Raw genomic sequence first — 26,911 nt, forward strand, 5'->3', positions numbered from 1 at the left:
GTGTGTATATATATATATATATATATATATATATTTATGCAGGCTGGGCACAGTGGCTCACACCTGTAATCCCAGAACTTTGGGAAGCCAAGGTGAGTGGATTGCTTGAGTCCTGGAGTTTGACACCAACACGGGCAACATGGTGAAAAACCTTCTCTACAAAAAATATAAATTAGCCAGGCGTGGTGGTGCACGCCTGTAATCCCAGCTACTTAAGAGGCTGAGGCAGGAGGATTGCTTAAGCCCAGGAGACAGAGGTTGCAGTGAGCCAAGATCATGCCATTGCACAGCAGCCTGGGTGACAGAGCGAGACTCTTGTCTCAAAAAAAAAAAAAAAAAGATGGGGCCGGGCATGGTGGCTCATGCCTGTAATCCCAGCACTTTGGGAAGCTGAGGTGGGTTGATCACTTGAGGCCAGGAGTTCGAGACCAGCTTGATCAACATGGTGAAACCCCATCTCTACTAAAAATACAAAATTAGCTGGGCATGGGGGCACATGCCTGTAATCCCAGCTACTTGGGGGGCTGAGACATGAGAATCTCTTGAACCCGGGAGGCGGAGGTTGCAGTGAGCTGAGATTGCGCCAAAAAAAAAAAACCCAAAATGTAAAGGCCATATATATGGGACACCAATTTGCTTTAGCTAACAAAGTATTCATCTGACAGTACTTGAGGAAGCCTATAGTAGGATTTAAAATTCAGCAGATTCTTTCATCCCACATAAATCTTGTTAAATATTTGCAAGCTAATTCACTAAAATTAACTGGAGCTGAATCAATGTGGGAAAGGATTTAACCAATGTTTACTTTTTACTCACCCTCATCATTATAACATTTCTTTTAGGGTGAATTTATTAACTGCATCTACATATTCTCATTTATAAATTAGTACTGTTAGCACCATATTTCTTAGCTGCATTGTGACGGTTAAATACATTTATATTATTTAAAGCAGTGTCTGTCTAGTATTGAAAGTGTGCTAAATGAAGGCATTTATTGTTTTTCTTTGTTATTTTCTTAATCGTGCATTATTAGACATGAGAAGAAGGACTTATATATGCAGTGACTATAGGAACATCTTGCATCATCTCTTTTTCTTTATTGAAGGCTAGGTAATTCCTTCTGGAGAAAAATTTAATACTGTGAAGCCTTTATTTATAGCTCACCCTTTTGCCTTACTAGGGGATTCGTAATGTAAAGAAACCCAGTAGAATAAAAGTGAGTTGCTGTGAAGTCAGGTGGAATATTTAGATGATTTATTAAAACTTTTAAAAAGGCTGGGCGCGGTGGCTCACGCCTGTAATTCCAGCACTTTAGGAGGCCAAGGGGAGGCAGATCACTTAAGGTCAGGAGTTCGAGACCAGCCTGGCCAATGTGGTGAAACCCAATCTCTACTAAAATACAAAAACTAAGCCGGGCATGGTGGCGTGCACCGGTTGTCCCAGCTACTTGGGAGGCTGAGGCAGGAGAATCGCTTGAACCCGAGAGGCAGAGGTTGCAGAATTAAAAAATAATACAGCCTTAATCAAAATTCATTTCTCCACTAGAAAATTTGAAAACTACCTGTATAAATAATTTTTATATTAAAAAGGATGTCAGCCTGGTGGAGTGGCTCACACCTGTAATCCCAACACTTTGGGAGGCCAAGGAGGGTGGATCACGAGGTCAGGACATAAGACCATCCTTGCCAACATGGTGAAACCTCGTCTTTACTAAAAATACAAAAATTAGCTGGGCGTGGTGGTTCACACCTGTAGTCCCAGCTACTCAGGAGGCTGAGGCAGGAGAATCGCTTGAACCCGAAGCGGGAGGTTGCAGTGAGCCGAGATCGCACCACTGCACTCCATCCTGGCCCAGACTCCGTCTTGGCCAGGCGAGGTGGCTCACGCCTGTAATCCCAGCACTTTTGCGAGGCTGAGGCGGGCGGATCATGAGGTCAGGAGATGGAGACCATCCTGGCTAACATGGTGAAACCTCGTGTCTACTAGAAATACAAAAATTAGCCAGGCGTGGTGGCAGGCCCCTGTAATCCCAGCTATTCCGGAGGCTGAGGCAGGATAATCACCTGAACAGGGGAGGCAGAGGTTGCAGTGAGCCGAGATCACACCACTGCACTCCAGCCTGGGCAACAGCGAGACTCTATCTCAAAAAAAAAAAAAAAAAAAAAAGATGTCAAGGCAGGCCTTATTAGGAATGAATGACAAAGGGAATACGTATGGAAATGTATAGGGTGTGAACAAAGCTATACTCTCAAGAAAATTAATATGTATAGAAAACGGCCAGTTAAGGACCAGGATTCATTCCGACTTTACCCTGTGTGCTCCCTGTTCCTAGCAGGTTCTCAGTAAATATTTGATCATAGGAATGTGTGAATGATCCAAGGAATGAGAGTGAATGAATAAACATTCAACCCTTGGATGTAGAAAAGCTCTAGAAAAATCAATGGAAGGCAAAAACAAAACACAAGACTTTGAAATGAAAAGCATTGCACCCTATAAAGAAGAAACTAGGTCGGGCACAGTGGCTCACGCGTGTAATCCCAGCACTTTGGGAGGCCGAGACGGGCGGATCACGAGGTCAGGAGATCGAGACCATCCTGGCTAACACGGTGAAACCCTGTCTCTACTAAAAATACAAAAAAAGAATTAGCCAGGCGTGGTGGCGGGAGCCTGTAGTCCCAGCTACACGGGAGGCTGAGCCAGGAGAATGGCGTGAACCCGGGGGGCGGAGCTTGCAGTGAGCCAAGATCGCGCCACTGCACTCCAGCCTGGGCGACAGAGCAAGACTCCGTCTCAAAAAAAAAAAAAAAAAAAAAGAAAAGAAACTCAAGCATAGTTAGTTGCATATTCATTGGTGTTAACCATTCTCCTTTTGGCAGGATTGCCTGCTGCTCTCCTGAGTCTGTAAATGCCAGATATTTGATCTCCTAGCTTGCCTTGCATCTGGTCACACCTATTATAGCCCTGGATACAGAAGATCTGTGCAAAAGTCTGCAAATGGGTTTCAGTTAAATTTTGTTTCCTAAGAAAATGGGAGAAAATGGTCTGCTTAAATACAAGATACATGTCTGTATGTCACCGTGACACCTGGAATTGTGGGCATTTTGCAAGCAGAGAATCAAGAGTCTGAGATTGGCACGGAATAGGTTGGAATAATGTGTGTTCTTGACATTGTTTTTTTGTTTTGTTTTGTGTTTTTCTTTTTTAGACGGAGTCTCACTCTGTCACCCAGGCTGTATTGCAGTGACGTGATCTCGGCTCACTGCAACCTCTGCCTCCCGGGTTCAAGCGATTCTCCTGCCTCAGCCTCCCGAGTAACTGGGACTACAGGCACACGCCACCATGCCCGGCTAATTTTTATATTTTTAGTAGAGACGAGGTTTCACTATGTTGGCCAGGCTGATCTCTAACTTCTAACCTCATGATCTTCCCGCCTCAGCCTCCCAAAGTGCTGGGATTACAGCCATGAGCCACCACTCCCAGCCAACATTGTTGATATGATGAAAGAATTAAGAACTGCCCTTTCCCTGGACTTGGTGCATGAGTTGTTGTAAGTTTATTTTTATTTATTTATTTATTTATTTATTTATTTATTTTATTTTTTCAGATGGAGTCTTGCCCTGTTGCCCAGACTGGAGTGCAGTGGCACAATCTCAGCTCACTGCAACCTCCACTTCCCAGGTTCAAGCAATTCTTGTGCCTCAGCCTCCCGAGTAGCTGAGACTACAGGCACCTACCACCATGCCCAGCTAATTTATTTCCAATTTTGGTAGAGACAGGGTTTCACCATGTTGCCCAGGCAGGTCTTGAACTCCTGGCCTCAAGTCATCTGCCCACCTCAACCTCCCAAAGTGCTGGGATTACAGGCATGAGCCACTGCACCTGCCTTCATATGTTGTAAGTTTATACTCCACTTTTTACAATGTATCTGAGTCCTGGAAAATTATTTTTAAAGACATTTTTATATATACACACATTCAACTTTAGTAAAGTTTATATTCAGCTTTTTATAGTGCATCCGACATTGTAGAAAAAGCATTTTCTTATATATGGTTGAAATATATATTCAACTTTGATTTAGTAAAGTATATGTAACACATATTACATTCAGCATTTTATAGTGTATGTTTATATTCAGCTTGTTATAGTATGTGTGAAATCCTAGAAAAGTATTATTTTCCTGAATAAGAACCAAGAAGAAACTGATTAAAGAGCTACACCACATAATTTCTCTAATACTAGAGAAATTATCTTACAGTCTTCTACCTCTTCAAGATACAAAAGTCATGGCTGTGAGGCTATCCTTACCCTTTTACCAAACTTGGAAAAGGACAGCATCCAAAATAAGTCAGCTATTAAAAAAAAAAAAAAAAGTAAAGTCGGCCGGGTGCGGTGGCTCACGCCTGTAATCCCAGCACTTTGAGAGGCCGAGGCGGGCGGATCACAAGGTCAGGAGATCGAGACCTGCCTGGCCAACGTGGTGAAACCCCATGTCTACTCAAAGTACAAAAGTTAGCTGGGCGTGGTGGCACATGTCTGTAATCCCAGCTACTCGGGAGGCTGAGGCAAGAGAATTGCTTCAACCAGGTAGTTGGAGGTTGCAGTGAGCCGAGATTGTGCCACTGCACTTCAGCCTGGCGACAGAGTGAGACTCCATCTCAAAAAAAAAAAAAAAAAAAGAAAAAGAAAAACGGCCCTCCATATACACGAGCTTCACAGCCTGAATATACTATATATTTTATTCACATTTGGTTTGAAGAAACCCACATATAAGTGCACCTACACAGCTAAAACCTGTATTAGGCCGGGCGCGGTGGCTCACGCCTGTAATCCCAGCACTTTGGGAGGCCGAGGTGGGCGGATCATAAGGTCAGGAGATCGAGACCATCCTGGCCAATACGGTTAAACCCCGTCTCTACTAAAAACACAAAACTTGGAAATTCTGTTTATCAGAAGGTGTATGACTTACCTATTAATGCTGGGGACAAAGAAGATCCCAGAATTTAGGATGAGTATGGGGACTGTCAGAGCCTCTGATGAATGAGGAAGGCATGGTTTCTAGGGATATACTATTATGTGTCCTGTGAAATGCAACAATAGCTGAAATATATATGAACAAAGGAAATAAGAATCTTAATTCAACAACTCAAGGCTGTACCCACTATGCCACTTAAAAACCTTTCACATTTCAGAAATAGAGAATCTGATTTTCAGAGAGATTATCCTTACCTACTGTGAATAGTTTTTATAGTTCTCCAGCATCACATCTCTGTACAAACCCCTCTGAGCAGGTTTCAATTGTTGCCATTCCTCCTGAGTAAAGCCAACAGCCACATCCTTGAATGTTACTCTTCCCTGTAACAACACATTCCTGATCAGTCTGAGAGCACTGGGTGACACGTGGAAGCATTTAGGAGTCTGAATTCATCAGAAGCTATATAGATGCCTAATATTTGTCTAGTTTTATTTCATATTCTAGGAGAGAATAAGTCATATAGAATGTGTTCTCTAAGTACAGGTAACTTAAAGGTTCATGATATACTTAAGGCGATCTCATGTTGGAAAATAACAGAGATGGAATGGCTGAAAAGATGGTTGTGTGATTCATCAGGACAGGGTATATGGCAAAGGGTGTTGGTGGCAGAAAGTGGTAAAAGGAAGAGAAGAATAAAATTTTGGACATGTAAAATTCAAGTTTTCTATAGAATAACTAGGTAAAGATATCCATCAGACCATTATGTATGCTCATTAGGAGCTCAAGTAGGGATTGGAATGCAAATGAGTAATTTGATATTCATCAGTGTATAATGATGACTGAAACCATTATAGCCATTGCAGTGGGGTGTGATAATTCATTGATGCTATGCGGAATGGGATACAAAGAGGGGTGTAGGGACAAGTACCAGTTGAGAAACAAGCAAAGAAAAAGGATTCATAAGTGGAAAATTGTTTTCAAGTTGTCAGATGATTCTAATTAGCATCATGAGAAAACAATATGATGAAGCAAAGGAAAATATTTAAGATGTCTTTTTAAAAAAGAGCCATGATGGCCAGATTTTAAGTTTACCTCTCATAAAACCAATTTTAAAAAAACAAAAACTTAATTTCCAAAGGAATGTAAAAATAAGGAAAAATATTTTAATTTGTGATAGAAATAAGAAATCGAGGCATCCACATACCCCATACTTTGAGGACTTTCTTACAGGAACAATACACATAAGATGAGACAAATCACCAAGATCTGAGTCGTAAGTTTCTGAGGAAGAAATGAGGCAAACGTTAATTCAACGTTGAATGGTGACAATCATTGCTCTGAGCAACTTAACAACTCATTAATTCTCAAAAAACTTCCATCTATAGATTTAGCCTCGCTTTTAGGTCATAAAACTGAGGAACTGACAATTTCAGTAACTATAATTTGCTCACGTCACACAGAAAGTAGTGGAATGAGAATTGAAATCTACATCTTTTCACGTCTAAAATCTTTGCTTTTGGCCGGGCGCGGTGGCTCAAGCCTGTAATCCCAGCACTTTGGGAGGCCGAGACGGGCGGATCACGAGGTCAGGAGATCGAGACCATCCTGGCTAATATGGTGAAACCCCGTCTCTACTAAAAATACAAAAAACTAGCCGGGCGAGGTGGTGGGCGCCTGTAGTCCCAGCTACTCGGGAGGCTAAGGCAGGAGAATGGCGTAAACCGGGTAGGCGGAGCTTGCAGTGAGCTGAGATCCGGCCACTGCACTCCAGCCTGGGCGACAAAGCGAGACTCCGTCTCAAAAAAAAAAAAAAAAAATCTTTGCCTTTGACCTCTACACTATTAAAAGTAACTAACTGGACACGTGAACAGAAGAATGGTTGGTATGTTTGTTGTCTCCTCAGATGTGGAGAACCACGTAAGGGGAATCACACAGTAAAGAAAGAACTATGTAATATATTTAAGTGTAAGTATTAACTAGTGGGGAAGGGTTCTAGAAGCCATAGGAAAGATGGGATGAAAAACAGAAAAGACATTACTTTTTTTTTTTTTTTTTTTGAGACGGAGTCTCGCTCTGTCGCCCAGGCTGGAGTGCAGTGGCCGGATCTAAGCTCACTGCAAGCTCCGCCTCCCGGGTTCCCGCCATTCTCCTGCCTCAGCCTCCCGGGTAGCTGGGACTACAGGCGCCCGCCACCTCGCCCGGCTAGTTTTTTTTTTTTTGTCTTTTTTGGTAGAGACGGGGTTTCACCGTGTTAGCCAGGCTGGTCTTGATCTCCTGACCTCGTGATCCGCCCGTCTCGGCCTCCCAAAGTGCTGGGATTACAGGCTTGAGCCACCGCACCCGGCCAAAACATTACTTTTAAGAGGAGGAATATCTCATTTTTTGAGACCAGAGCAAAGAAGAGATGGAGAGGGCTATGGACCACAATTTTAAAACTTAGCCAAAGTATTTTACTTCATGTCCATGAAAATCTTTTATGTTCCTCTGAGAAATTAACAGACTTTTTCATGAAAGACAGTGCAAACTATATAATGAATTTTGTTAATTTTAGCTTTATGTGCTAACTTGTTTTTCCTATGAAGGCCAGATTCAAATTTGAAGCTTAATTCTTAATGAACTTATTTCTGTATATTTCTAGTTGCAAGTTTCTCCTTAATCACTTATGTTTTCCTGACTAATTTTGATTCACTTAGGGTTTTCCATCTTATTGTTGAGATTATTGTGATCTACTTTACCTGCCTTATAGAACAAGATAATAAAATAAATACATCATTTAAAATTCACATAGGACTTCATCATTTCTTCTTCGTGGGAGACAGTAGAATCCTGAGATGGCCAAGCGAGGGGATGGGTGAAAAAATAAGCCATGAAAAACCCCACTTGCTTAGCAGCTCTAGGAAAGGCAGACTAAGAATCTCCAGGTAGTTCAGATCATCTGGAGGAACTTTGTGGGGAAATAATTTTAAAGTCTATCAAAAAGCCAAGAATAACTACACCGTTTGCAGGCACCAATATGTACAAGCATGACTGACAAAAATCCTATGGAGCTTCAATGTTGATTTTTAAAAATTATTTTTATATTAAAAGTATAATTTAGAAGTTTTTTTTTTTTTTTTTTGAGACGGAGTCTGGCTCTGTTGCCCAGGCTGGAGTGCAGTGGCCGGATCTCAGCTCACTGCAAGCTCCGCCTCCTGGGTTCACGCCATTCTCCTGCCTCAGCCTCCGGAATAGCTGGGACTACAGGCGCCCGCCACCTCGCCCAGCTAGTTTTTTGTATTTTTTAGTAGAGACGGGGTTTCACCGTGTTAGCCAGGATGGTCTCGATCTCCTGACCTCGTGATCCGCCCGTCTCGGCCTCCCAAAGTGCTGGGATTACAGGCTTGAGCCACCGCGCCCGGCCCAGAAGATATTTTTAAGCTAGCTCCATACTTCATTCTTTGATCTATCCATCCATCCATCCAATCACAAACTTACAGAAAGTTGCAAGTATAGCATAAGGAACTTGCTTGTTACTGAACCATTTGAAAGTAAATTGCTGACCTAATGCTACATCACCCCTGAAACAGGAATTAAAAGAAATTAAAGAGTGTGTAAGCAAAAACTTAGTTGTATGTGAGAAAACCCAGTTCCCCCTAAGAGAAAGAGCTGGAGTCCTTTAAAAAATTAACTGCCTGTTTTCCTGTGGCTAGTGAGCCTTATCTCTCCTCCCTTCCCAGGCATTGTGAAGACCCTGTTTCCCTAGCTGTGCAGCTGCAAAGTCCCTAGACAGATTAAACTCAAGTTGCAAAACGTGTTTTTCCTTGAAAAGTAAGAAATGATATAATGCATGTCTCAATTGAATAAGTGCCTTTGTTTCTTGCTTTTATAGTGTGCTTCCACCTGCACAGATCTCCCCCCTTCCCCCCACCTCCACCTGATGAAATGCTTAAAAGGTAACTTAACTCTTTGTTCGGGGCTCAGTCCTTTTTCCCAACACTTTCCCACCTGGATCAGAGAGATGCAATGTTTGAAGGACTTGACCCTCTATTGCTGGCTTTTGAGATGGAGGTGTAGCACGACAAGCCATGGACAAACCCCCTCAGACATTGAGATAGTGAAGGGAGTGACTTTAATCAGCTGGAAGCATTAGCAGGCTAGCGTCTTAAAATCCGAGCTCGTCAGGTGCTCAACTTCTGTCCTTTTTAAGGGCTCACAACTCTAAGGGGGTCTGCGTGAGAGGGTCGTGATCGATTGAGCAAGCCAGCAGGTACGTGACGGGGCTTCGAGCACTGGTGGTCTGAGTGAAACAGAACAGAACGGGAGGTTTCACAATGTTCTTCCATACAATGTCTGGAATCCATAGATAACAACAGTTGCTAGGTCAGGGGTCAAATTTTAACTACCAGGCTTAGGTCAGGCAGGCCCAGGCCTGGTTTCGGGTCAGGTTCCTTGGTTTCGGGTCTGGTTGCTAGGCGCTGGGCTACCTGCCTTTAGTTTTGCTTCTCTTTCCTTTTCTGAGTATTAAACAATATAAAACAATATGAGAGGGTCTCTCTTTCCTCATTTCCCTGCTTTGAGACTCTCGCTTTTTATTAGTAGGAGTTCTCACTCTTGTGTTTGCTACTTTATGCCTTCTTGTGCAATAGATTGATAGTGATTCATATAGTACACTTGTGCTGAAGCATTTTGGCGAACTAAGGTAGCAATGAAGCTTTCTATCATTTGAAGAAGTACAGGTAGCAAACAAAGGAGCAGTAAGCAGGTTTCCTTTACTATTATAACTCCTATAAGAGTTTTAAATCCTCCTAGTGCTGGGAACCACCTTCTAAACATGGTGTCAGGGTCGAATCCATGCTACACTTGTACGGGCACCTGTGCCAGTTTTGTTATATCCTTATGTCTTCAACTACTTGCCCTTAATCATCTACGTGTAGACAGCAATTAGTAAGGTTAAATTTCTTATAGACCTCTCAGCTGCTAGCAAGTAGTCGAGAGCCAATCTAATTTGATAGATAGCATTTCTTATCTGAGTTTCTTGCCAGGCCAGAATAGTCAAGGCTTTATTAGTGATGATTTCTAAAATAGCTTGCAAATGTATGATTCGGTTGAGCATGTAAATGGGGGTCCAGTATCCTTATGAGCCATCTTGTGTCTAAGTGGCAGGCCTATAGTATTGTATAATTTTTTTAGGAGGCCATTCATCATCTTTTTAATTACCTATGGCTACATTTTGCTTTTCATAGGAAGCATAGACAGGGAAGCCTAGGAGTTCTCCTGTTTTTATGGGCAGTAGGAAGAAAGATGGTTTAATAGTGCCAATAACACAACTACCTGTCCACTGGTCAGGCAGCTTAGTGTAGGCTCTATGTCTACATATCCAGTATAGCCCAGTGGGGGCCATCCAGTCCCAGGGGGATTCTGGGTGGGCCTAAACAGTCTGCAACTTTGGAAATTTACTGAATGGATTTTTATCTATATGGTTTGAACTCCACCATGTAACTGTGTTTGTGGTACCATTACACCGTTTTTGTCCTAGGCAACTAAGTCATCCTACAGAATGAGTGAATTTCCTTTTTTTTTTTTTTTTTTTAGCTATGCAATATTGTCTAACAATTGAGACTTTTATAACCTAGAAGTGATCAAGGTGATTCTTTTGGGCTGGGAATTTATCAGGAATGGGTCTGTGGGCACTAATTCTCGGACTTCTTATGGCCATTGATCGCCTATTACAGTTTCTCCACAAACATAACATGAAGTGACATTTAGAGACTGGGCTACATGCTCGGTTAATTGCAAAAACAAATTTCTGGTTTTTCCTGGAGTCTCTGGTAGTGGCACATTTAGTTCATCATAGAAAGTCTGAAATACTGGTTCCAGAGAGAATTGACGAACCTCCTCTTTTACTATGATATTTACTTTAGGATCTAGTCCTTTTCTATCGATGCCTACAGATACGTGTTCTCCGTTTTTCTACCTTGGGTTTAAGGGATTTGTAATTACTAATTTCAAGGGGTTGCAGCTTCCACTCGTACAGGAGGGGCTGCCTTCTCCTTTTTGGAGCTAAACAGGATCTTTTTCATCCTTTTTCTAAGTAGTCTAGATGACACAAGACCAGTAATTACATTTCCACATGAGCTTAATTCGTGGCAGATAAACTTATTTCCTGCCGTGTAACTTTTTTGTTTAATTTAAAGAACCGCATCTCATTCTATGCTGATTGCTGTTGATAGTGGCACAAGTATTAAATTTTAGGGTTATATGCTTGGGGACTCCTCTTTCTTCTGTTCCAGCTATTACTTTACTTGTGTCCCTTAGAAAAGGACTAGTCCTTAATTTTATTTTAAAAACTGTGATCATGGGAGGCTTAAAATGGGTCATAACACGCATCAGGTTGGTTATTTCCTGGGCTACATACCTTGGATAGAATAGTATTATAAAAACAAGTTTCTTTTAGAGTCCCGGTACACTTATAATAACTATGAAATAATAGGACTATAGCAATCTTTTGTCCTACCTCAGTGACTTGATGTATGTACTGGGAACAGTGTGAGGAAGGTCAGTTGAAGTCCTTACTGTACAAGTCCAAATTTTAAGGAAAATGAGTCCCGCAGTGAGTTTCCTCATGCTTTGGCTGTGCGTGGACCAGTCAGCTTCCGGGTGTGACTGGAGCAGGGCTTGTCGTCTTCTTAAGAGTCACTTGGCAGGGGTTGGCAAAGCTGCTTCTATCCACATACAGCTCCCAGTCTACTGATGTCTAAGGATGGTCTCGGAGGTTAGACCTGCTAGAATAAACTGAGTCCAACACTTCTACACAGTTATGTTTAACTGGGCTCTCTGATACCAGGAGTAAGGTGGCGGGTTTTAGAGTGTTGCAAACTTCAATGGCTATGCGGAGATTTTCACATAGCAAGCTTTGGTATCTAGTCAGTCTAGCATTCGTTAGCTAATGATGTCCTTTGGTATTTATTAAAGTCACCACAGCATGGGGGGATTTTAGGTTTAGGTTTTGCCTAAGAGTTAGCTTATCTGCTTCTTGTGCTAACAGGGCCATTGCTGCCAAGGCCCTTAGACATGGGGGCCAGCCTTTGGAAACCTCATCTAGTTGTTTTGAGAGACAGGCCACTGGCCTTGGCCAGGGCCCTACAGTCTGGGTTAAAACTCCCAACTGCCATTTTCTTTTTCTTTTTGACACATAGAGTGTGAAAAGTTTTGTCAGGTTAGGTAGCCCCAGGGCTGGGGCCAACCTGAGTTTTTCTTTTTACTCATGAAAAGCTTGTTGCTGTTGGTTTTAATTGATGTAGTTTATCTAACTTATATTTTTATTGAATGTCATCTACCAAAATATTGACTTAAATCCTGTAACTATTTGATTTCAAGCTTTAAATTGAGCCGGTATTCTTTACAGGGCTGTAATTGCATCTAAATAGATGTGAGAGTTGAAAGACTTATAAGGAGCTTCTCTCACTTTACGATGTCTCCTCCCTCACCAAGACTCTTTCATTTCTTTTTTAATCATGTCTTTCTTTTCCATGATCTGATATGGAAATTATAATTGGCTTAAAAACTTAGAAACCATCTTGCGTATAGTAAAAGATAAGAAATTGATCAGACTCTGACTGTGGAATTGAGACCCATTTCCATGGTTGTCAGGGAAGCAAGGCCATCCTAGGAAGGGCTAGAGAAAGCTACAGTCAGAGTTGCCTCCACACAATTCTGCAAAGCTCTAATTATTTTCTGAGAACAAGGGACAAAAATTCAGGCAAGCACACAGAATCCGTAGGATTCACAAAGGAAGAAGATATTCCAGATGGTAAATCTTAATTTGGGGGAGAAGATGTCCTTCCCTAGCCAGATGGATTCTTCTAGTTTCCAACATAAAATCTGTAAATAATCTCTCTGAATTCAGTTATCTCTACTCCTTTTAGGAAAAGTCTTGAAAGTCACTGGCCACTGCAATGAAAACTTGTTAATCACACAAAGCCAGGGTCAAGATTCATGACATAGATGGCCATTGTGAATGAGGAACTATTCATATGTATTTCAGGATTCTCAATTCAACAAGAGTAGAATGGTTAAAAAGAATTATGATCAATAAACACTATGTAATCTTTAATATGTTCCAGTTAAAATACACCATATTAACAAATTTTAATTTGTAATATTCAAAATGCTTTCCATCATTTCAAAATACTGATGTCTTTTAAAATATGAACATTTAAAAGGTATATGCATTTCATTGCAGTATTTTGTGTTTTAAAACATGAAAAAACAGATTACAAAATTGTAGTGACATTTTTGATATGACTGTACAAATATTTAATGGCATTTGAAAAGATATGTTTATCTTTTGATTGTGACACCTCTGGTGGTTTAAAAAGTTTTCTTTTCCTAGGGCTGGCCAGGGTGGCTCATGCCTATAATCCCAGTACTTTGGGAGGTTGAGGGAGGTTGACTTGACCCTAGGAGTTCAAGGTTACCATGAGCCATGATTGCACAACTGCACTCCAGCCTGGGTGACAGAGTGAGACCCCATCTCTTGAAAAAAGAAAAATGTCACTGACATAATACTGAGTAAAATTTTAAGATTCAGCTTGTTAATTTAAAATTTACAATCCTATGTTTATTGGATGCATAACATTCCACTCCCTGTGTACTATAAATTACTTAACTATTTCTTTGTTGAGAATATAGATTAAAAGATCATCTCAAAAATTCTCACAAAGTGGCTAATTCCAGGTCTGGGACAGGGAATGTACAATGTAAGTATGAAATATCTGTGCCAGGTTGGGCGCAGTGGTTCACACCTGTAATCCCAACACTTTGGGAGGCCGAGGCGGGTGGATCACTTGAGATCAGGAGCTTGAGACCAGCCTGGCTAACATAGTGAAACCCTGTCTCTACTAAAAATATAAAAAATTAGCTGGGCATGGTGACAGGTGCCTCTAATCCCAGCTACTTGAGAAGCTGAGACAGGAGAATTTCTTGATCCGGGAGGTGGAGGTTGCAGTGAGCCAAGATCATGCCGCTGTAGTCCAGCTTTGGTGACAGAGCGAGACTCCATCTCAAAAAAAAAAAAAAAAGACCTGTGCCAAAAAGTAAGGAAGTGCTCAAAGACAACTGGGGACACAGGCACCAGCGTCAGGGGTTCTTACAGTCCAATTTGGAACAATTTGAGCAACACAGAGAATGATAATAACAGGCTAAAGTACTTTGGACAAAAAATAAAAATCCATGAGCCATAGTGATACTCAAAAGAGCAAAAATAAAGGGGTATAGAGGGAAAGGCAAAGCTCTTTTATATACAAGAAGGAATGGTAAAATTAAAAATCACCATTTTGCAACTCCTAACTTAATAACTGATTTAGACAGGAATCATCAATGATTATTAAAACCATTAGGTAAAAGGCTATTCAGGAAATGGTTTCAAAATATCCCCATCAGATTACTTCTTGGCCTCAAAGAAAAAAAGGTATTTTTTACCATGGAGAAATCAGGTACACATACTCCGTGAACCAAAGTAATAAAATTTAGTATCACCAGTAATGGATCAAACTGAAATTATGTGTCACTTAATGTGGCCGGGCGCGGTGGCTCAAGCCTGTAATCCCAGCACTTTGGGAGGCCGAGACGGGCGGATCACGAGGTCAGGAGATCGAGACCATCCTGGCTGACACGGTGAAACCCCGTCTCTACTAAAAAATACAAAAACTTAGCCGGGCGAGGTGGCGGGCGCCTGTAGTCCCAGCTACTCGGGAGGCTGAGGCAGGAGAATGGCGTAAACCCGGGAGGCGGAGCTTGCAGTGAGCTGAGATCTGGCCACTACACTCCAGCCTGGGCGACAGAGCGAAACTCCGTCTCAAAAAAAAAAAAAAAAAAAAAAAAGAAATCCTTAATGGTAAAATATATAATATTTGTAGCTTACCCATAAATGTTGAACAAAAAATAAAAATATGTAAATACATGCAGACAGAGATTAAGCAAATGGTCCAAAATGTTATAAACTGGTGAATCTAAGTAAAGGATACACAATGCAAATCATTAAGCTATTCTTTTTAATTTTCCTGTAGCTTTAACATTTTTCAAAATAAACACTTAGGGAAAAGTAATTATATCAGAGTGCCTCAGATAGTTTCCTGGGACTGCTGATTAAATGTTGGACCCATATGTGCTGGCATAAACCTAATCTATTGGAAGAAGGTCAAAATCATTTGCCAACATCGACAAAGACTCTCAAAATAATCCAGTGCCAGGAAAGAGAACATACTTACCGATGCTGTTTAGGGGCAGCCACTCTAACAGAGCTGAATCCAGTAGCTGGGCTGAAGAGAAAACTAATCGTCAAAGGTCAGCAAGGTCAAAATGGGTCATAAGGACACAAATATGAAACTGGCATTTCATAAACAAGGCACCTCAGGCCTATGAAAAATTGTTGCCTTACTATTCCCTTCTCTCTGCAGTCTTCCTAAGATGTAAGTTTTTCTGGATTTTGTCTGCTTCCACAGTTTAGTTTCCTTGGCTCACTTCCTTGCTCCAAAACCAATGTCTCCATTGACTATTTTATTTATTTATTTATTTTTATTTTTATTTTATTTTAATTTTGAGACGGAGTCTCGCTTTGTCGCCCAGGCTGGAGCGCAGTGGCACGATCTCGGCTCACTGCAAGCTCCGCCTCCCGGGTTCACGCCATTCTCCTGCCTCAGCCTCCGAGTAGCTGGGACTACAGGCGCGCACCACCTCGCCCGGCTAGTTTTTTGTATTTTTTTTTAGTAGAGACGGGGTTTCACCGTTTTAGCCAGGATGGTCTCGATCTCCTGACCTCGTGATCCGCCCGCCTCGGCCTCCCAAAGTGTTGGGATTACAGGCGTGAGCCACCGCACCCGGCAGACTTTTATATTTTAAAATTAAATTTTAAATATATGAGTGATGTTACCTTGTTGAGAGAGAGAGGCCAGGCGCAGTGGCTTACGCCTGTCATCCCAGCACTTTGGGAAGCCAAGGCGGGCGAATCACGAGGTCAGGAGTTCGAGACCAGCCTGGGTAACATGGTGTAACTCTGTCTCTACTAAAAATACAAAAAATTAGCTGGGCGTAGTGGCAGGCACCTGTAATCCCAGCTACTCGGGAGGCTGAGGCAGGAGAATCACTTGAACCTGGGAAGCAGAGGTTGCAGTGAGCCGAGATCATACCACTGCACTCCAGCCCAGGCAAGGTTTTCTGTCCTTGCGATAGTTTGCTCAGAATGATGGTTTCCAGCTTCATCCATGTCCTTATAAAGGACATGAACTCATCCTTTTTTATGGCTGCATAATGTTCCATGGTGTATATGTGCCACATTTTCTTAATCCAGTCCATCATTGATGGACATTTGGGTTGGTTCTAAGTCTTTTTTGAGACAGATTCTGTCTCAAAAAAACAAACAAACAAAAAAAACGGAGATAAATGATCCATAATGCTTAAGTTCCCTTTGACATTTACTTCTCCCCCTTCACCCTAAATTCTCTCTTCTCTCCCTAAAGGTTACCATTAACGAGGAGTTTGGTGTGTATCCTTCTATAAAATATATACTATTTTTATACTAATTATATCACATAATATTCTAACAAACTCTTCTCACTTCCTGCAGTCTACATTTCTGATGGTCTTAACCTTTTTAACTTAAAGTACCTCTTTGTGAATCTGAAAAGCTGCCTACACTTTAAAAAAAAAAAATCACGTTATATCAACACATATAAAATGTCAGAAGTTTAATATACAAGAAGCCCATCCACATGGAATGTATTCATCTCAGGTGAACAATTGTTTTTTACTTTTAAGGGATAGCTTCCTTTTTCTCGCAAGCACTCATGGTAACTATTCAAAAGCCAAAAGTAGTGACCCAGAATCACACAGATGTCGCTCAAGATCAATGCATGCTGTTCAATTTGAAACCAGAATGTGTGTCACCTCTTAAACAAAAAAAGTATATATCTCCCATATATAATTGGACATAATTTTTATTTTTATTTAATTTTATTTTTTATTATACTTTAAGTTCTAGGGTACATGTGCACAACGTGCATGTTTGTTACATATGTATACATGTGCCATGTTGGTGTGCTGCACCCATTAACTCGTTATTTACATTAGGTATATCTCCTAATGCTACCCTCCCCCAGGCCCCCACCCCACGACAAGTCCCGGTATGTGATGTTCCCTACCCTGTGTCCAAGTGTTCTCATTGTTCAACTATGAGTGAGAATATGCAGTGTTTGGTATTCTGTCCTTGCAATAGTTTGCTCAGAATGATGGTTTCCAGCTTCATCCATGTCCTTATAAAGGACATGAACTCATCCTTTTTTATGGCTGCATAGTATTCCATGGTTCATATGTGCCACATTTTCTTAATCCAGTCTATCATTGATGGACATCTGGGTCGGTTCCAAGTCTTTGCTATTGTGAATAGTGCCGCAATAAACATACGTCTGCATGTGAATCGGACATAATTCTTGCCCGACTTTGACCCACTATATCTCAGTGCAATATAATTATCTGTATTTCACATAGCTATGCCTGATCACACACACAGGTTCATTCACTCAAGAATTCTGGTCCCCAAATTTGCTATTCCAGTCACATTACCAGGAAGAGATCAATGTATTTGATATATGGTCTTGAAAGACCAACTTTTATTAATGTTTTTCCCTCTGAAGGAGTGGTGAAATTATACTCTATCTTCTCTGTGCTGGAAGTTCACAAGTTTTTGATTATTCAAAAATCGTAAAAGGTCAAGAGGTCTTGAAGTAAGTAAAAATAAGTTCAGGTTTACCAACAAACTCTACAGCCTTAAGTTACTTTCTGCCAATCAAGGTTTTCTCATCAGAAAATGAAGTGTTTGACCTAGAATTTGGGAAATCTGACTAGTGCTGTACTGTCCTAAAATTCACTCTTCTTATGTATAACATAATTTTATTGTTTTATTAGTTGATGGCCTCTCAACCTTACCCAGTAATAGCAGAAACTTTACCCTCTAATTAGAAAATAATGGATATCTACTTTTGGCCTACTGTGGCAGAGGAAAAGGCAGTTTACCCTAGGACTGGTTTTGCAATAATCTTTCTAAAAACAAAGAAAAAACTACGTTAATTTTGGATTCTTCCCCATAACACATATATTTGATCCAATAGAAAAATCATGTCTAAATCACTTGTCAGATAAATTGATTATCTTTTCCAGATTACATTACTACTTAAGGAAGAAATAACCTGGCCATAGTATTTTCATTGGCACACGCGATCACACACAGCTCATTTGCTTTTGGCACCCTTACAGACACTGAAATACAAGCACAAGGAAAGCACGTTTATATAACACAAATCACCAGTCAATTACGGACACACACAAAAAAGCAGATATACATGCAGATACCCTTCATAAGCAAACCATGGTAGAGAGCTGTGTAGAATCATCTTACTGTCAGACGATTCTACACAGTGATAAAATCCCATTACTACGCAGCTTAAAGTACAAATCACCTCACACCCCACAGCAGGAAGAATCACACACAGGCAGAAACAACCATACACACCCGGTCACGGAAAGACTCTCGGTCCACCCGGCATCTCCCATTGTCACACACACGCACACACACCCCAAGGGCCTGGCAGGGCACACAGACGATCCTCTGCAAATCCGAGGTTCTGGCGGGTCCCCGCACCGGCCCCGGCTCCTGCCTCGCACCTGCCTGGACGGCCGGTCCCACCCTCTCTCCTGCCAGGGGTAGACCCCGGAACCACTCAGAGCTCGCTCTGGCAGGCCCTGAGCGCCTAACGCCTGCGCACCAAACGTGGGCGGGCGGGCACTCCCAGAAACCTCTGGGGCGCGGCAGGCCGAGTCCACTAGCCCGCGAGAGGTGAGCCGCCCGGGCCTCCTCACGTCCTGGCCGGCCAGCCAGGCGCTGGACTACATTTCCCAGGGGCACCGTGTCCAGAGTGCCGGACTACATTTCCCAGAGGCACCGTGTCCGGAGCGCTGGACTACATTTCCCAGAGGCACCGTGTCCAGAGCACTGGACTACATTTCCCAGAGGCACTGCGTCCGGAGCGCGGCTTCATTTCCGTTAGTTTGCGAGATTTGGAGGCCTCGCGTGGGGAGAGGGCCGCGTCTGTGGAGGAGCTTGGCTCCGCACCTGCTGGGCTGGCGAACCCGAAATCGGGCTTGGAACCCGGGCGCCAGATCTTGGACCCTAACTGCATCTCTGTCAAGGTAGGAGTGTCCGGGGTGTCAGAGCGGACATGCGCGGAGAAAGCGTCGCTGGGGTTACTCGTGTGGCCGTGTCTCCGGTTTTGTGTGCAGGCTACAGCCTACCTGGTATTGGCGACTGCCTGTGCATACACTGGACGTGTGTGGCTGTGGTTTTGTGTATGAACATTTGTGTGACTGTGAGTTGTTTGTGACTCTGAGGGTGTTTGTGACTGCTTACCTGGCTGGGATATACTTACGTGACTGTGATTGTGTGTGTGCCGCGTGTATAATTGGAGTTTGCCTGTGACTATGAAGTGTGTGACAGTTGTGACAAGAGTGTTTGGATGTGCTTGTGTCACTTTGAGTTTGTGTATAAACCTGATATCGTGTGACGGATTTGCCAGTTAAGGTGTGTGACAGTGTTGCTGTGACACGGTGTTTGTGACCGCGTGTTTCCCTGATCTGGTACTTGGTTGGGTGACTGATTGTGTGTGACTGTGGGGTTGTGTGTGCTGTTTTCCTGACTGTGTAAAGAGACTAAAATTGCAGCTTTGAAAGGTTGTTTTTGGCGGTGTCTCTGACAAGGTGCTTGGATGTAATTATATGCCTTGACTTAAAGGGATTTTGTTTGACACGAGGTGGTCTAACAATGTAGCATAATTGGGTGATTGTGCCTCTAGCTGTGTAACTGTGGAAATGTGATTATGTGTGACTTTATGTGGCCATTTGTATAGTCTGTGACCTTATGGGGGTTTAGTTCAGTACAGAAGTAAATTTCTTTTTGGTATTTCTGGGGTTCATTTGGGGCTGAGGTCGGCCTATGGATTATGAGTCCCATGTGGCTGTGCTCCTCCCATGTGGCTCTGAGGACTTAAGGACTTTTTGTTTTGACCACAGTGGTTGCCCTTTCATACATAGCTTGTATTGCTTTATTTCTGTATCCATCCTCGGTTCACCTTGGGAAATGTAGTTATGGGTTCACGACTTCTTCCCTGCGTCCTCTTGCCTTATAGCCTTAAGGGGATTGGATGCAAGGAAGTGGCAAGAAATAAGGAAGTCAGACATTTGGACACCTGAGTGAAGAACAGGAGTTATTTGCGAGCCACAGACCTGGTCTTGGGATGAGAATTTTAGGGCTGATAATACCTTCAAGACAGCCACTGGATGCTGGGCGTGGTGGCTCACATCTGTAATCCCAGCACTTTGGGAGGCGGAGGCGGGTGGATCACCTGAGGTCGGGAGTTCGAGACCAGCCTGACCAACATGGTGAAACCCTGTCTCTACTAAAAATACAAAATTAGCCGGGTGTGGTGGCGCATGCCCGTAATCCCAGCTACTTAGGAGGCTGAGGCAGGAGAATTGCTTAAACCCGGGAGGTGGAGGTCGCAGTGAGCCAAGATCATGTCACTGCACTCCAGCCTGGACAACAAGAGCAAAACTCAGTCTCAAAAATATATATATAAATAAATAAAAAGACCACTGGAAATGTAATGGGATTCCAGGCGTGGGAAAAGTTTCAGAGGGAGTGCTTTAGGAGACAGCAACCCAGTTCTGAACCTGAAGCACTCCACTGCAGGGCTGTCTCCAGTGTACAGCTTTGAATCCAGAAATAAATTCAAGCCCAAGACAGCTGTGACCTGGCCCTTCTTTCTGATACAGAAGGTAGAAGGACCTGTTCTAGTGTCCTCCTGACTTTTCTTTATGTTAAATGAGATTGAGGATGGAGGAAGAGGATATGTTATAATTTAGCATATTCCCCAAGAAAGGCATAATATCTCATTCCATTTTTCTTTTTCTGAGAGTAGAGCCCAGAGGAGAAAGAATGGCTGTTTCAGTAGCAATGTCCAAGGTGAGTATTTCCTCTTTGTTTCCTGAAATACATTTGTTATTACAGGACATAGACATCTTTGTTTTCTTTTTGAAATTTCCTGCCTTCTCACATGATAGAGGGGCAAGGCAATTTTTGGTAGATTGAGAGCAAAGAAAATGTGCCATTAATTGGGATAGATACATCTCAATAGTGGTTAAGTTTAGGAAGAATGGATTCGAGACTCATGGATTTAAAAAGGGGAAGAGGGAAATAGCTCCATTGTGTTATTTGAAAAGGGAAAGAGCTCTATTGTGTTATTTCTGATACAGCACCATTTTGGTTTTTTAACTTTTTATGGAAAGTTTCAAATGTACATAAAAGTATAATGAATATTCCTAGCTTAAAAACGACCATGGCCTGGTGCGGTGGCTCATGCCTGTAATCCCAGTACTTTGGGAGGCCGAGGAGGATGGAATGAGGTTAGGAGATCGAAACCATCCTGGCTAACAAGGTGAAACCCCGTCTCTACTAAAAATACAAAAAAAAAAAAAAAAAAAAAAACCGGGCGTGGTGGTGGGCGCCTCCAGTCCCAGCTACTCCGGAGGCTGAGGCAGGAGAATCGCGTGAACCTGGGAGGCAGAGCTTGCAGTGAGCTGAGATTGCACCACTGCACTCCAGCCTGGACCTCAGAGCGAGACTCTGTCTCAAAAAAAAAAAAAAAGCGATTACTTTCCAATCTTGTTTCATTTATTCTACCTTCAGTTCAAAAATCCTTTCTAGGGCCGGGTGCGGTGGCTCAAGCCTGTAATCCCAGCACTTTGGGAGGCCGAGACGGGCGGATCACGAGGTCAGGAGATCGAGACCATCCTGGCTAACACGGTGAAACCCCGTCTCTACTAAAAAAATACAAAAAACTACCCGGGTGAGGTGGCGGGCGCCTGTAGTCCCAGCTACTAGGGAGGCTGAGGCAGGAGAATGGTGTAAACCCAGGAGGCAGAGCTTGCAGTGAGCTGAGATCAAGCCACTGCACTCCAGCCTGGGCAACAGAGCGAGACTCTGTCTCAAAAAAATAAAAAATCCTTTCTAATTTGCCCTTTTGATTTCTTGACTTATAGGTTATTTTGATTTGTCGTGTTTTCAAGTATTTTGAGGATCTTCTAGAGATCTTTTGTTACTGATTTCTAATTTCGTTACATTGTGTTCACAGAATATGCTTTGTATGATTTGAATCCTTTTAAATTTATTAAGATTTGTTTTATGACCCAGAATTTGATGCATCTTAGTAAATGTTTCATGTGCACTTGAAAAGACTATATTCTGTGGTTGTTGGGTGGAATGTTCTGTAAATGTCAACTAGGTCAGGTAGGTTGATAGTATTTTTTTAAATCTTCCATATCTTTACTGATTTTTTGTTTGTTGGATTTTTCTCCTTGTAGTTTCTTTCAGTTTCTGCTTCATGTATTTTTTTGTTTGTTTTTTTGAGACAGAGTCTTGCTTTGTCACCCAGGCTGGAGTGCAGTGGCATGATCTCGGCTCACTGCAACCTCCACCTCCCAGGTTCAAGTGATTCTCCTACCTCAGCCTCCCAAGTAGCTGGGATTACAGGCGGGCACGACCATGCCCAGCTAAGTTTTGTATTTTTTTTTGGTAGAGATAGGGTTTCACCATATTGGCCAGGCTGGTCTCGAACTTCTGACCTCAGGTGATCTGCCCACCTCGGCCTCCCAAAGTGCAGGGATTACAGGTGTGAGACACCATGCCTGGCCTGCTTCATGTATTTTGATGCTCTATTATTAGGTATAGAAAGGTTTTAGATTTTTACATCCTACTGGTGAATTGACCCCTTTATCATTAGGAAATGGTCTTCCTTATCCCTCATATTCTTTGCTCCAAACATCTACTTTGCTTGAAATTTAATGTAGACATTCCAGCTTTCTTTTCATTAATATTAGCATTGTATATCTTTTTCTATCCTTTTTAACCTGCTTGTGTTTTAATATTTCAAGTGTATTTCTTATAGGCAGCATGTATTTGGGTCTATGTTTTTATTCAACTTTGCAATCTCCATCTTTTTTTTTTTTGGGACAGAGTCTCACTCTGTCACCCAGGCTGGAGTGCAGTGGCACCATCTCGGCTCACTGCAACCTCCTCCTCCTGTGTTCAAGTGGTTCTCCTGCCTCAGCCTCTTAAGTAGCTGGGATTACAGGTGTGCATCACCACACGCAGCTACTGTTTTTGTACTTTTCGTAGAGACAAGGTTTTACCATGTTGGCCAGGCTGGTCTCAAACTCCTGAATTCAGGTGATCTGCCTGCCTCGGCCTCCCAAATTTCTGGGATTTTAGGCATGAACAATCACACCAAACCAGCAATTTCCATCTTTTAATTGGAGTATTTAGTCCATTTATATTTAGTGTGATTACTGATATGGTTTGGTTCAAATCTATCATTTTGCCATTTGTTTTATATTTATCCCATCTGTTCTTTATTTCCTGTTCTCACTTTTCTGCCTTCTCTTGGGTTGAAACAAAGAGCTTCAAAATAACAATACCAATATTTTTACCAACCATATGAATATAGAAAAACAATATAAAGTCCTGTTGGAGTTTGATAGGATATAGCCCACTAGGGATCTATAATCAAATTACTGTGTTTAAAAGTCACCTAAAATAATACTTCTCATATGGTTAAGCTGCCAACTGGAAATGCAGTTAGGCTCATTTGTTTTATATTGCTTTTCATGTTTAGGGATTGCTTTTCTCCCACTATGATTTAATTTTGTTTTAAAATTACGTAACATAGATCCAAAATCAAAACAGAATAAGATGAATTTGAGGAAGTCTAGTGTCCATTTCTGTCCCCTCTACCTGCTTCCTTCTTCCCTCTATAGATAACTACCTGTATTTCTCATTGGTTTTTACTTTTATTTTTCTTTTAAATGATATATGTGTTTATATATATGTGTATGTATGCAATTTTTATTGTTAATTAAAAGGAATATTCTATGTACTCCATTCTGTACCTTTTTTCTTTTTCACACATTACTGTATCCTGGAGATAACTCTATAGGAGCCTATAAAGGTCTTCCTCATTTATTTTTATAGCTGTATGTTCTCTTGTGTGGGTAGAATAGTTATTCAGCCTGTCTCTAATGGATGGCCATTTTTTTTTCTAGTATTTTACCATTACATAATGTAGCAATTAATAACTATATGTTGTTTCTATCTGTGGAAGTTTATATTTGGGGCAAGTTTGTAGAAGTGGCCTACTTTTAGTTTATTTTTGTAAGTTCTGCATAAATTGCAACTCTGTGTCATAATAAAGTTGGTACAGTTCTTCATTTTTCTCCTTTCTAATGTTTTCCTCCATTACCTAACTTTTAAAAAATTGTCTAAGAGCATGTGCTGTTAAATATTCTTTTTTTCTCCAAATTTAGTGAGAATCTTTTGTTTTTAAAACTATTACATGTCCTTGTTTAGAGTTTCAGGAGGCTGCTTTCTTTGTTTTCTGATATCAAAGTAGTTTCTAAATCATGCCAACATGATTTAGAAAATACAAAAAGAAAGACACAAAGGAGAAAATAACAATGACTGGAAAAACCATCCTCTGGAATGAATCGTTCATATATAGAGTCCATTCTTCAAGTCTTTTTTCTTTAACTTATTATGGAAAAAGTTAAAACATATGCAGAAGTAAGTGTAGTGTCATGTATCCCATATACCCTACCCATCACTCAACTTCAACACATATCAATTTATGGCTAAACATGTTTCATCTATACCCCTATTTCTTCTCCCACCTCTCCCACACCCCCCTTTAAAAAACAACATAGGTTATTTTATTTTATTTTATTTTATTTTATTTTATTTGTTAGAACAACTCAGCAAAATAAAATTCCTGTTTATTGTTGGACAATATTGTTTCACACATACATTAAACAGGCCAAAAAAAATAAACAGCAACTTCATAGACAAAAAAGGAAAAAAAAGAAACCTTTTATCTTTGGCCTTTTTAACCATCTCATACAAACCAACTGCTTATAGTACAGCTAAGTACATACACAAAAAAGTTACTGGAATGCTCAGAATAAGATTGTTTTTCTGTTGTCATTTTTGTTTTTTTAACAAGGTTTTTTTTTCTCCTTTGAGATTATAATGAACATGGTCATACCACAAGTAAAGACAGAAGTAGGACAGAGAATGCTCCAAAGGCTGGTTTGGTCATCCGAGATCATTAAAAATGGCTGACCTCAACAAAATATGTACAAAAATATAAAATGTAAATAAAAAATACAAACAAATTTCCTTTTTAAAGTACTTTTAAGAAAAAAAGCAGGGCCTTGGAAGTTTTGATTCTTTTTTCCTCCCCTGTTGCAAATTCTCATGGTTTGCGTTAGGTGGTGGAGAGCGTGTGTCATCTGCAGGTGGCACTGCCCACGGAGGGTGGGCAGGCCTCTCTACTCGAAGGTGACCACGTTTAGATTCTGAGACAGGAAGTGGAGGGTGAATAGGTCACGGTGGCCTTTCCCACAATAGGCCCTGGTGTGTGATGTTCACCTTCCTGTGTCCAAGTGATCTCATTGTTCAATTTCCACCTATGAGTGAGAACATGCAGTGTTTGGTTTTCTGTTCTTGCGATAGTTTGCTGCGAATGATGGTTTCTAGCTGCATTCATGTCCCTACAAAGGACACAAACTCATCCTTTTTTTTTTTTTTTTGTGAGACGGAGTCTCCTCTGTCGCCCGGGCTGGAGTGCAGTGGCGGGATCTCGGCTCACTGCAAGCTCCGCCTCCCGGGTTCACGCCATTCTCCTGCCTCAGCCTCCCATGTAGCTGGGACTACAGGCTCGCGCCACCTCGCCCGGCTAGTTTTTTGTATTTTTTAGTAGAGAGGGGGTTTCACCGTGTTAGCCAGGATGGTCTTGGTCTCCTGACCTCATGATCCGCCCGTCTCGGCCTCCCAAAGTGCTGGGATTACAGGCTTGAGCCACCGCGCCCGGCACAAACTCATCCTTTTTTATGGCTGCATAGTATTCCATGGTGTATATGTGCCACATTTTCTTATTCCAGTCTGTCACTGATGAACATTTGGGTTGATTCCAAGTCTTTGCTATTGTGAACAGTGCTGCAATAAACATACTTGTGCATGTGTATTTATAGCAGCATGATTTATAATCCTTTGGGTATATACCCAGTAATGGGATGGCTGGGTCAAATGGTATTTCTAGTTCTAGATCCTTGAGGAATTGCCACACTGTTTTCCACAATGGTTGAACTAATTTACAGTGCCACCAACAGTGTAAAAGTGTTCCTATTTCTCCACATCCTCTCCAGCACCTGTTGTTTCCTGACTTTTTAATGATTGCCATTCTAACTGGTGTGAGATGGTATCTCATTGTGGTTTTGATTTGCATTTCTCTGATGGCGAGTGATGATGAGCATTTTTTCATGTGTCTGTTGGCTGTATGAATGTCTTCTTTTGAGAAGTGTCTGTTCATATCCTTTGCCCACTTTTTGATGGGGCTGTTTGTTTTTTTCTTGTATATTTGTTTGAGTTCCTTTTGCTGTGCAGAAGCTCTTTAGTTTAATTAGATCCCATTTGTCAATTTTCACTTTCGTTGCCATTGCTTTTGGTGTTTTCGACATGAAGTCCTTGCCCATGCCTATGTCCTGAATGGTATTACCTAGGTTTACTTCTAGGGTTTTTATGGTTTTAGGTCTAACATTTAAGTCTCTAATACATCTTGAATTAATTTTCATATAAGGAGTAAGGAAAGGATCCAGTTTCAGCTTTCTACTTATGGCTAGCCAATTTTCCCAGCACCATTTATTAAATAGGGAATCCTTTCCCCATTTCTTGTTCTTGTCAGGTTTGTCAAAGATCAGATGGCTGTAGATGTGTGGTATTATTTCTGAGGGCTCTCTCTGTTCTGT

General features: G+C 41.6%; 2 protein-coding genes and 1 long non-coding RNA gene across 7 annotated transcripts in view; 2 read left to right on the forward strand and 1 right to left on the reverse strand.

The window, feature by feature from the left end:
* Positions 1-26,911, forward strand: part of ZNF875 (zinc finger protein 875) — a 406,705-nt gene that overhangs the window by 189,564 nt on the left and 190,230 nt on the right. The gene's annotated exons all lie outside the window — the stretch shown is intronic.
* On the reverse strand, positions 9,064-18,723 carry LOC144337456 (uncharacterized). Its single transcript, XR_013410619.1, has 4 exons — positions 18,668-18,723; positions 15,220-15,270; positions 11,466-14,012; positions 9,064-9,248 (listed from the first exon to the last, which is right to left on the reverse strand). It is a non-coding gene; the product is annotated as an uncharacterized LOC144337456 (long non-coding RNA).
* The window catches only part of ZNF420 (zinc finger protein 420), a 44,355-nt gene continuing 36,492 nt past the window's right edge, over positions 19,049-26,911 (forward strand). For 4 of the 5 annotated variants that reach the window (XM_015123600.3, XM_077982477.1, XM_001104516.5 and 1 more), the window contains exons 1-2: positions 19,049-19,192; positions 20,977-21,020. The gene's annotated coding sequence lies outside the window, so the exon portion shown is untranslated. The remainder of the gene's footprint in view (positions 19,193-20,976; positions 21,021-26,911) is intronic. The other variant, XM_077982474.1, reaches the window with a different exon arrangement.

The sequence above is a fragment of the Macaca mulatta genome, chromosome 19 (assembly GCF_049350105.2).
Source record: "Macaca mulatta isolate MMU2019108-1 chromosome 19, T2T-MMU8v2.0, whole genome shotgun sequence".
NCBI lineage: Eukaryota > Metazoa > Chordata > Mammalia > Primates > Cercopithecidae > Macaca > Macaca mulatta.